Here is an 11,983-nt window from a genome sequence, read left to right on the forward strand (position 1 = left end):
GAGAGAGAGAGAGAGAGAGAGAGAGAGAGAGAGAGAGAGAGAGAGAGAGAGAGAGCACAGATAGTCAGAGAAGACACAAACATGGCCTCTGGTAGCATCTGTAATCAATTGATCATCCCTGCCCTGGGAGGGGCGATCACCTGAGATTGGCTGTTTTACTGAGCTATAACACTTTAGGGAACAGTTTTCTCTTCCAAAGCAATCACCACTGGACCTTGGACCTGCCTGGCTTGTTGGGCTCATGCCCTTGCTGTCCTTGACAATGGTGTCGCCACCACTGCCCCTGCCACTGGTATTGGTGCTGCTACAGCAGTGGGCAACACCTGGGACCCTGGCTCCCTGCCACATATGGACTTCCCTTCTGAGAGCTGTAACATTTTGGCCATTTCCAACCAGACCAGGGGCCCACAGAACCCCTGGTTCCATGGAGGATGGCACACATGAGCCTGCTGGGACTCACCCACACACATTACAGTAGCAATGCTACAAAGGCACATCTTTTAAGGCCAGGTGTGGTGGTACACACCTATAACCCCTGCCCAGGTGTGGTGGTGCACACGTATAACCCCTGCCCAGGTGTGGGGGTGCACACCAATAACCCCATACTTGGGATTAGGCAGAAGGGTTTGCTCTAAGCTGCAGCCAGCCTGGGCTACAGGGCAAAAACCTTGACAAAAATTAACTCCAAATGTTGAGATAATTGAAATAATAGAAGATTCATTATTAGTTGTAAAAAAGAATACAGCAGTGAATTCTTATGCACCTTCCTAGGATCAACTAAATTATGTTTAAAAATTCATATCCTAAGCCAAGTGTGGTGGAGCACAGCTTCAGTTTCAGCACTGAGGAGCTAAAGGCAGGCTATCTTTGAATGTTTGAGGCCAGACTACATAGTGAGTTTCAGGCCAGCCAGGGCTACACACTGAGACTATGTCTCAAAAAAATGTTAATTTACTAAAGTCCTAACCCTGGATGTTTAGCCAGTGCATTTGGAGACAATCTGCAAGAGCTGAGGAGGGTCAGGTTCAGCACCATGCAGGTCCTGGTGCCATCTGACCACAATTCCCAAGAGATGAGAACAGAAAGGAAAAGAGGGGAGACCCTGGGAAGTCGGAGAACACAGCTTCATTCCAAGGGAGGCTTGGAACCCAAACCCTGCCAACACCTTAATCTGAAGCTGCAAACTGCAGGGAAGTGAATGTGTGAGGCCTTGGGGCCACAGTGGAGGCTGCTTGGCTCCAGGAGCCATAGCTGACTCAAGGCCTTCCCATAATGCTAAGCAGCCTATGACCACAACCAGACCACCATGCAGGACACACGGGTAGCAACCAAACCTAGGCAAACACCAGCTTTGTGAGCCCTTCCAGATCCTCTGCAGTTGTGGTTTTAATTCCCGCAGGCAAGGCTAATTTCTTATTAGATTCCACAGCGTTAAGATTCCACTGTCAGTATGTTGTAAAAGAATATAGAAGCAGATTGCTATGGTAGTTAGAATGTGTGTCCCTACCATCGTCACCACCACCACCACCACCATCATCACCACCACCACTGTTCATATTTTGGGAGCTTGATCCCCAAAGAGGCAATGTTTTGAGGTGGTGAGCTCTTTAGAAGGTGGGTCCCTGTGGGAAATCCTTAGGTCATTGGGGTCATGACCTCAGAAAAGATTAGGGTGGTTCTCATGAGACCCTAACTCACATCTTTTAAGTGTGAGCTATGGTACAAGAATCCCTCTCTCCTCTGACTTCCTGTCTGGACATGTGACCTGTCCCTCCTGTGCACACATCTGCCACTGTGATATCTCCCAGGTCTTCTTCAGAGATGAGCTGGTGCCAGTAACCATACCCTTAAACCTCTAGTACTAGATGAATTTCTTGGCTTTATAAAGTTGTCCAGGCTCAGATATTTATCTATAGAAATAGAAAATGGATTAGTGCATTGTTCTCAAGTGCAGTATTCAAGCCCGGGGCCAGTAGCCATGGCTCACAGGGCCTGTGTGCAGAGCTCACTTTGAGTAGTGTTGACCTGAGCCATCCAGAATGCATGCTCAGTGTTGGAGGACTGGGGTGGGGCTTGATTCTGAATGTTCCAGCTAATTATATTTGTTATTAATTCCATTCTCTGTGAGGGGTTTCGAACAAGGAATGAGTCAGCACTCAGGTGATTTCCTGTAAACCTGCTTCCCACCTTAATTTGTAAAATAAAGGAGAGCTATGATTGGGCAGACAAAAGGAAGGTGGAGCAGAAGGTTGGAAGAGAGAAGGAGGAGAAAAGGGAAGAGGGAGAGGACACAGAGGAGGAGGAGGAAGAAAGAAAAACAGAGCAGAAGCACACAGCCTAGAGAACCCGCAAGTTCTAAGGGGTCTCATAGATGTGGAAGATGCTAGTGTAGTGGTAGATCTGCCCAAACTAGGAGCACAGCATGTAATCATATTAACTGAGTTGTGTTTTCATTGCCGGGCATATTTGGGTTGGAGATTTACTGCAACATTCCAGTGCTCACATTGTCCTGTGGTTCTGTCTTCTCAGAGTCGTGATGTCTGACAAGGCAATGTCACCCACAACCCTTTGGAATGATGAACATTCCAGACAAGATGGGCTGTACCTCACCAGCAGGCCACCTTGAGGTACCCCCAAGCCTTCTGCACTGTTCAGGGGGCTCTGGGCCCAGGAGCTCCTCTTGTGGCATGTCAGGAGCATCCTATTTGATCTTTGTTGAGCTTGAGTTCAGCTTTGATTGCTCTCTGGCCCTGCCAGGGTGCTTACATCATGATTGGTGCCCAGTGGTAACTGCAGGAGTCCACATCCTGCAAGCTTCCTGCACTTCCAGCCAAAGCTCAGCAGCAGCCAGTGGTGTAAGATCAAGGATGGAGCTGTCTGTCCCAGCAGAGGACAGGGTGACTGTCCCTCTTTTGTTTCCTCTTCTATCACGCACATGCAGGAACACACACAGTCACACATATGCATGCATGTGTGCACATACATATACACACAACATATGCATTTGCACACACAACACATACAAACACACATGCCCACAACATAGTGTCATCTCTCTCTCTCTCACATACACACACAATCACACACACACACACAAACTCACATACACACATTCACACACACACACAAACACAGCTCAAGCCAAGCTTGTGCTGTCCCCTCTTCTATGTTCTCTCTTCCTTGGGCCTCTGCCAGTCCCTCCTCTCCTGAACACAGGTGCCTTTGGAAGCTCCAGCCCTGAAACACTTGCAAACCATAACGAGCGACTTTCTCCCAATTGGTACACGCCCACTGACGCTCACTCTCTGAGTGGAATCACAGCTGTCCCTCTAACGGTGTGCTGTGTCTGTGCAAAGGGACAGGATGGAGATTCTACGCAGCCAGACCCAGGGACCTCAGCTTGGCTCCTGTCTGAGAGTCATACCAGCGCGCCCCATATCTGACTCTCAGATGACACGGATAAGAGAGCCTCGTGGCTTTCCGTGATGAGACCCTGCAATCTCGGGATGCAGACAGACCCACCAAGAACCACTCCTGTCTCTCTGTCCAGGGTATGCCTAGGTCACAACTTCTGCCCATAATTGCTGTGGGTCAGGGCTGTCCATACCCCAGAATGCTGTTCTGTGTTGACTCTATTCCTGATGGACCAAGATAGTTGCTCCCTGCCTTCTGTAAACTGTGGCTCTCCCTGAAGATGGCCCCTGTCCACAGATAGTTCGCCATCTCAATAGAAAGTGGGACACATAGGCACAGAGAGGACTGAGTCCAGTCTCCTTGGGGATGCTTGATTCTAACAGGTAAACCTGGATGCAGCTCGGAGCTCCTACTCCTCCGATCGCCTCTGTCCCCTCTCTCGGTGACATTTATTCTGTCTCCTGGAGCCCTCATGGGCCTTCCATGGGTTCCTCTGCTCTATACCTCTTGGTCCCAGAGGTTCCACTGGGCCTTCTCCCAGCCCCCACCTCTGGCCTCTGTATCTGCTGGGCCTGCTGCAGTCCTAACTCCCAACACTTACCTGTCCATTCAGAGACTGAAGTTCATTTCCTCCCGCTCCAGGGACCCTCCCTCCCTCCCTTGCTCAGCAACCCCCCCCCAACTTCCTCCAGGATGCTCTCTTCAGTCCTTTATGAGGCCTTGCATGACAGGACCCCAGTTTCTCTCTCCTGTATGAGAGGACGTGCTCGGAATCACGTGATGAACAGGGTATTGTTAGGGTGAGATGAAGGTGCAGCCACTTCGCTCTTAACTGGCTCTCAAGATGGTTTCAGGACTAAGCATATCACAACGCACTGGATAAAGTGCTTCCTGTGCAGGTTTGAGGATTCAAATGCACATGAAAGCCAGGCAGATGCGGCCGTCTCCCAGAATCCCAGCCCTCAGGAGGCAGAGACAGGGGAACCCTGGAGCAGGCTGGCTAGCCCACATGCATGCGAACACACAGATAGACAGACGTACAACCAGCAACCATGGAGGATACTGAATTGAGAATTGTGTTCCCCAAAGGCAGTCACATCCTAGCTCCCAATCCTTGTGATAGAACACACACAAAAACAGGAACTTCATAGGCACCATCCAGTTAGGGGGAGTCTGTGCTAAGCAGAGGCCAAAGACATGGCAGAGTCTTTAAAGGATGGAAGCAGGTGAAGTCAGGTACCCAGACAGCACACATGGGGGAGGCCAGGATGGGAGAGATGCAGACACAAGCCACACGCACTGTGGAACTGCTACAGGTGTTCAGAAGGGAATTGATTGCCTCTGCAACTCCTGCTCTGGGGGGTTCTGACCTCTGGGACAGATCAAGAATAAACATATCCTGTTTCAAACTACCTACACATTCATGTGGGTTTGTATGTATGTATATCTGATATGTATGTTTGCATGCTTGTGGGCTAGCCAGCTTGCTCCAGGGATCCCCTGTCTGCCTCCTGATGGCTGGGATTCTGTGAGACTGTCGCAGCCATAGAACAGTAAGACACGGCCTGGTCACAACCAGCCGATCTTCAGTTCGTGTGGCCACCCTGATGCTCTGGGCCCCACCTCAGGGTCATCCTGTCCCACCCCTCATAACGGTTAGCAACAGCCCAGAGACACCTTCCCCGTCCAGGGTGGGAGCCACACGTGGAACAGCCAAATAGTTACTAATGTTCTAACACCCTAGTAACTAATGCATTCTAATTGGGCAACTTAACCCCAGAGTCAAGACCTGGGGAACTCTGGGATCCTCGGTGACCCTTCCAGTCCCTTCCTAGCTCCACCACAGAGCTCCAAGCCACCAAGGAAAAAGTAAAGACCTGGTTTTCTACTCTTTAGGAAAGGTCGCAGCGACTCCAACAAGCGGTTTTATCCTTCAACCAACAAATGCAAGGCCAGGAAGAGGACAAAGGAGATGCTGCAGCCACCAAGGCCTGTGGGAGACGATATCACAAATGCCACCACGGCCTGTAACATCTGTCTAGAGGCTGGCCCGGCAGCTCCTAGAGCAGACCCAGCATCAGTTGCTTAGGAAACATCCCAAAGCCTGGAAGGTTCCAGACGAGGGTTCTCATGGAGAAGATGGAATCTCAGGAGCCTTCTTACTCCCCCCCCCCATGCGTCTTGGATGTCACGTGACTGTGAACCGTCCCGGACTACAGGGAAAGGAAGAGGACAATGAGACTGAGCATGGAGCTGGGCCAGCAGGTCTGGGAAGGAGGCATAGAGAAACCTAAGGTGAAGGAAGTCTTGCAATGGGAGGGAAGAGGGGAGAGGGGAGGAGGGGGATGAGGGAAAGAGAGAGAGGAGGGGAGGAGGGAGAGGAGAGTAGGAGGGAAAGAGGGGGAGGAGGGAAAGAGAAGGAGGAGGGGAGGAAAGGAGGAGGGAAAGAGGGGGAGGAGGGGAGGAGGGAGAGGAGAGGAGGAGGGAAAGAGGGGTGAGGGGAGAAAAAGGAGGAGGCAGAAAGAAAGGGAGGAAGGAGATGAAGATGGGGGAGGAATAGAGAGGATGGAGAGAAGGGAAACTCGGGAGAAGGCAGCAGTTAGAGGAAACTGGGTAGAAAAACCATGGGTTTCCCCAGGGTGAGCACAGTGCATCCTGGGAGTTCATTCCAATGAAGTTCCCTAATTAAACCATCAGGTTCTAGAGAGAGCCCAGATGACTGCAGGAGTCCTGCCCAGGAAGCCCTGTGTGGGGCCAATGGGCTCCAACCCTTCTACCCAGTAGCAACACAGCACAGTGGGGCAGCAGCACAGCAGGGCAGGCTCTGGACAGACAGATGGGAAGGTCTATCTCTAAGAGGCTTCCCATGTGGCTGGGTAAAGCCATGATCACACTCCTCCCCACACTCCTCCCTACACTCCTCCTCACACCAGGAGGCCTCAGTAAGCGGGGCCGGGGTGGGGTGGGGGAATAGTCTAACCACCACAGACTCGGGCAGCCTGTGTACAGCTCAGCCCAAGGTGTCGGCAGCATCCCCGTGATGGATTCTGGTTTAACAGCTTTTAAAAACAAGCAGAGGAGAGCCGGGTGTGATGGATGAGTGCAGGAAACACGCTCATTCGGAGATGATTTATGGGATGTTGCTCGTCGTGCTCATGGGACGAAGCTCGAGGGTGGGGGCCTTGGAGATGGATGTCTTCCAATGATGAGCACTTGTAGGGTGTCGGCAGCTCAACCACAAACATGCATGCTCCACCCCAGCCTGCAGGGCCCCAGCCTCAGTCGCCTACAAGAGGCACAGAAGGCAGGTGGAAGACTTGACTTTCCCTTCAGCTCCTGAACGTGAGCAGCTCTCCCCTCTCAGAAACATCTGGACAAGGAACAGCTGGCCACAGCCTCTGGTTCCTCTGAGTGACACCCGCAATGGATACAAATATGGCTGAACAGCAGAAGGGACTGGGAAAGCTGGCACATCCCCTGTACCAGTGGGTGACAGACGTCTCCTTCCAGCATGTCTGATGGACTGCTGCCCGCAGACTGGCCACTACAACACCTCATTTTACAGCAGATTATGTCCACCCATGTTTTTAATGAAGTTCTGGAATTGGCTGCACTGTTAGATCTAAATTGACTCCATATTGAAAGGGGTGAGCTTTTAAATAAGACCTAAGGACAAGGTCCTGCCTAAAGGCAAGAAATGCAGAGGGCAGGGTCAAAGGCAGGAGGAAATCATTTCTTCTCTCATCATCCCTTGAGCAAGGACATCTTGACAGTAGTAGAGATCACACTAAGTGAGCTACAATGTCAAAGCCATTCCGGGAACTGTGACCCAGCTCTGTCCAGGCTGTAGGCTACAGCAGGCTCTTCTGACCTCAAAACCACTCTTAGGAGAAGTTCTTCTCCAAAGACTCAGAGCAAGGGATTCTCACACCCCGTGGTGGGTTTGACATCACTAGGCATCGTCTGTCTGTGTGTGTGTCTATGTGTTTGTCTGTCTGTCTGTCTGTGTATGTTTGTCTGTCTCTGTGTGTGTGTCTGTGTGTGTCTATGTGTGTGTGTGTCTGTCTGTGTGTCTGTCTGTGTGTGTGTGTGCGCGCGTGCATATGTGTAAGAGTCAGCAGCCTGACATGCCTGGTTGCTCATCCATGTGCCTGACCTCGTCCTTTGGAGATCTACCATCCCAGAGCTACAAAAGACATGCAGATCACACAAAGGTACCTGGGACATACCTCTGTATGATCCTCCCTTAGAAGATGGGCTCCCTGTGAGTCCAGACTCCCCTTGCCTTCACCCCATGGGAAGGACAAGACTTAGATACACAGCTGTCAGAACTACCTTCTAAATGCACAGAGGTCAGAATGAGAGTGTGCTAGGCAAAGACGCTACATGTAAAGTCACTTGGGCTCTGGACTTCCCAGGTCCACCCTGGGGACCTGCTGGGCTTTGTGCTTTCAGTTTTAATGACTCCAAAGAGCTCCCTTTCTGGGGAGACTGGTTCTCTGAAGCCCAGGAAGGTGAATCTGGGCCAGCTGTCCTCACTCGGAAGTAGAACCAGGAGCCCCAACACCCAGCAGCAGGACACTAGAGCTTGCCTGAGGCCAGCTGCAAGACCCAGCCCCTCCGAGGCTCTCAGGAACCACAAGCCATGGTCTTGGAGTGACAAGGGTCCACTGAGGACCTCCCAGCGTGGCTTGGGCTCTCTGAGCAGGGCCATCTCAGTCAGCATAGGACAAGCTTAGCCCAACATCTACCTCTGGTCCAGTCCCAGTCCAGATTGAGCCTCAAGAACAGTAGCATGCCTACAGTAGCTCTCAGCTGACTCCAGCTTCAACTTGGGGCTCCCTGCCTTGACCCTCACAGAAGGCAGCATTGCCTTCATCTCCTCAGGCTTGACACAGTGGAGGAAGGCCCTGACTCAGAACCCTTCCGTGGATTCCGTTGGTTTTAGCAGATCACAACACCCCATCCCCCAGGGCCTCTGATCACAGCCCAGGGCACTGGACCCCTCTGCACTCCGCCCACTTCCACTCAGCCATCCGACCCTGAGCCTAGCCCTCACACCCATCTTCTCAATGCTCTGACACATCCCTACCTCGGACCTTCGGCATCAAAACCCATCTGGAAGGTTCTCTCTCACTTCCTTTTCCACACCATCTTGCATGAACAGCAGGTGCCTCCAATCCCCAGTACTGGTCAGTTCATCACACCACATTTGTCCTCCGAGGCCTTTGCACCCCTGGACATTACTTGTAAAACACGGCAGCTTATTCCCCAGCCCCCCACCCCGCCCCCATTAGCTTACAAACTCCGTGAGGAATTTTTCCTGAGCTCATCAGAGCTGCTCGAACTCAGGCAATCCTCCATCTATAACTCCTCCATCTCCTGACTACCCACTGAGAAATGTGGGCACACATTGACCGTGCCTGACCTCGAGAGTGACACTGCTCGCCCACCCAGCATGCTGCCCCTCTTTCCCCTCATGACCACGTGGTCAGTCAGAACTGCCAACTCTCCAATGTCACCTTGTTGCAGACTCCGGAAAAGATCCAAACTGAAACACCCAAGCACGGTGTCTCCTGAGGGCTCATTCCTTTCCTGCACGCTGCAGAGATGGTCACATGATCACGGAATGGGCTGCATTGCTGATATACAGGGAAGTCTGTGGACCAGTGAGCCTCATACAAGAAGGAAACCCCAGGGAAGAGAGCTTTGGCCAGTCACGAGGGAACAGTGTGCATGCCCCTGGAGAGACATCGACACCATGCAGAGTTCTTTCCTACATACAGACTCTGGAGAAGCCAGCCACTGCCCTGTGTCCAGTTCCTACCACATGCTTGGCCCAACAAAGTCCATCACTGGGGAGCAGAGAAATGGTTCCTCAAGACAAGGCACTTGCCACCAAGCTCTGTCCCGAGCTCCCTCCTCCGAAGCCACATAATGGGGTTGCTATAGAAGTTGTCCTCTGACCTCCCCATTTGAGGTATTTCCTAGCTGATGAGTATGCAGATGAGCCAGGAGGAGGGGCTCCCTAACTTCCCAGGAAGAAAGCATGGAAACACATAGTTCCCAGGGTTCTCACAACCTTCTCCCGAGCGTCGTATAGCATAAAACTGAAATCACACATGTAGCATTTTCTTGGGGTCTACAAACAGGCCTACACAATTATCAAGATCAAGAGTCCCCAAGCCCTGTAGCTAGCATGGAAAATGAACGAAGTCTTGTGGGCTGTATTTGAAACCTCTAAGTGTGACACTGGCCCTGGTGGCTCCTGTCAGAACCTGTTGCTCAGCCTGAGGGACAGGGACTCACTCTATCACCTTAGCAGCAAGATGGAGGCTCACTGCTGCTCACTGGCTTGAGGACAACCTGGACATTATGTTGGAGGATCAAATCCCAGCCTTGCCCACTTACACATCTCATACTGACCACCTGGCAGGAGCTGCTCTCCTTCCCAGACTAAGTTCCCCAAACTGTGCTGATGAGTGTCAGGACACAGAGAACAAAGTCAACGGCCATGATTTCCTGGGGACCCGGGGACTCTCTGTAACTTAACCAACTTGTAGAAGCCACGAAGACGCAATGAACTGCAAACACAGGCATAGGACATCCTGCTATTGCCCCACTACTGAAGTGGCCTTATTAGTGATCCTCGACGCAAACTCAGATGCCAAGGCAGAGCAGGGGAGCCTTGTGGCCTTACCTGTTGGGGTGCCGTCTACTTTCCTGTAGCCAGGGGCCCGTGGAAGAACTGATGAGGCTTCCTCAGTATGGAGTGTGTGTGTGCCCACGCAGAGTGGGATCGTGAAAGAGCACTAGGTTCTCACAGGCAGCTTTTCAACCTGAAGAGAAGGAAAACGAAAACAAAAAAAAACAAAAATAAATGCCCTGCCTTGGAAATAGTCCCTCCCCTTTAATATAAAACAAATGCTGGTACACAGTCAAGAGCCTGCCGCCAGGAATCAGTCATGTGGTAACCACCCATCCACGAGCACCTAGGCTCTGCCTGGCACCCACTCTCGGCCATTCGGCCACCTGCCTGAGCCATTGCCCTCTCAGGCAGCCCATGTCCTCTGACTCCCCAATCCCATGGGTGCTTGTCCCTCCCCAAGCTGTTCCCCACCTTCTTCCGTGGCTCCTTCTAGCCTCAGTCCCTGTCTCCTCCGGCTTAGACTCTAACCCAACACATACACACCCCACAGATACCTCGTCCCTCTCTTTTAGTAGGAATGGTCAGATTGTGTCCCGTTCTAAACACAACCCTCCAGGGGCAGTCAATCGGAAGAAACACCCAACATTGCTTTGATGACCATGGTGAACTAACTCAGCCTTTGGGAGCTCCCAGTTCACAGGATTTGAGGTCTAGGAAAGTAAGAGCAGATGACAGACTCCGAGCTAAGGTATCACATGTGGTCTCATGATAAACCTCCCGCTGCTGATAGGACTCGTGAGCTCTGGAACCTCTCCTATGCCACTCCCTCCTCCCTGTACCCAGGGACTCCAGAATATCACTGTATACGCAGGGTAACTCTTCCTGGCGCGCATAGCACACCTCGTGTCCACTGTCACATAGGGTGCTTGCCCTCTGTAATTGCAATTGTAATCTCCCCGCTCCAACCCCAGAAATTCTGCACATAGCCCTTTTCTAGTAAAACCATCCAGGCTCAGAACACTCAGAACACCAAAATCTTCACCATCCCACACCCGCCTGGCCATGCCCCACCAAAAGCCTCAGGCCAGTTTGTTTGCTTTGACCAAGGTTGGGTGGGAGAAAACTGAGCGGCGGCCTATCCTCCACCACGGAGGGCTCATTTCCTTCGCTCTGCAGTGCGAAGTGCCATCCATCCATCATCCACTGCACAGAATATCCCAGAACACAGGGTGGAGGCCTAAGGCCCCAGCCATACCCCAGCAGCCACGCAGCCACGCAGCCCCAGCTTTTGTAGATTCGTGGGATTGTAACTCCTATACTCCACTCTGGCAATCCCCACCACAATGACAGAGGAGTGTGGCAGGGTGGAGGAGGAGAGGAGCCAGGCCAGGGCTGGCTGAGAGATGGGAGAGAGGAGATAGATACCTACTCTTTGCAGGGCCCCAGGGTCAAGACCACAGTCTGCTACTCCTGTTGTCAGCAACAGGCTCTCATTTGTGGGGGTGGGCCTGAGTTTTCCTTGCCCTCAGAAGCATAGTTACTGTGCCCCCACTGTGTATTGTGTGTGCAGAGTGTAGTACCATGTCCCCAAATTTGAGCTGGGCAAGCTCATGTTCCAGCTGAGAAATACACATGGCATGTCTAAACCTGCCCCCCAAAATGGTCTAGCAACCTCAGCCTCCTCCTCTCTGCAGCTGCAGGGAGGACAAATGGGAAATTCTGAGTCCCCACGATGTCCCCTGTACATGTATGTGCATGTACACACACACACACACACACACACACACACACACACACACACACACACACAGAATACCTTTAACTCTAACTCCAGGAACCTAGGTCACTGGAGTGTGAAGGGTTAAAGCTGTCCACTGTTGGCAAAGAACATGACCCCCTACACACACACACACCCACACC

At 51.9% G+C, this 11,983-nt stretch overlaps 1 protein-coding gene across 8 annotated transcripts in view; it reads right to left on the reverse strand.

The window, feature by feature from the left end:
- Positions 1-11,983, reverse strand: part of Rbfox3 (RNA binding fox-1 homolog 3) — a 425,230-nt gene that overhangs the window by 316,124 nt on the left and 97,123 nt on the right. For all 8 annotated transcript variants that reach the window (XM_029484009.1, XM_029484010.1, XM_021176021.2 and 5 more), the window contains one exon: positions 10,115-10,253. The gene's annotated coding sequence lies outside the window, so the exon portion shown is untranslated. The remainder of the gene's footprint in view (positions 1-10,114; positions 10,254-11,983) is intronic.

Source organism: Mus caroli, chromosome 11 (assembly GCF_900094665.2).
Source record: "Mus caroli chromosome 11, CAROLI_EIJ_v1.1, whole genome shotgun sequence".
Taxonomy (NCBI): Eukaryota; Metazoa; Chordata; class Mammalia; order Rodentia; family Muridae; genus Mus; species Mus caroli.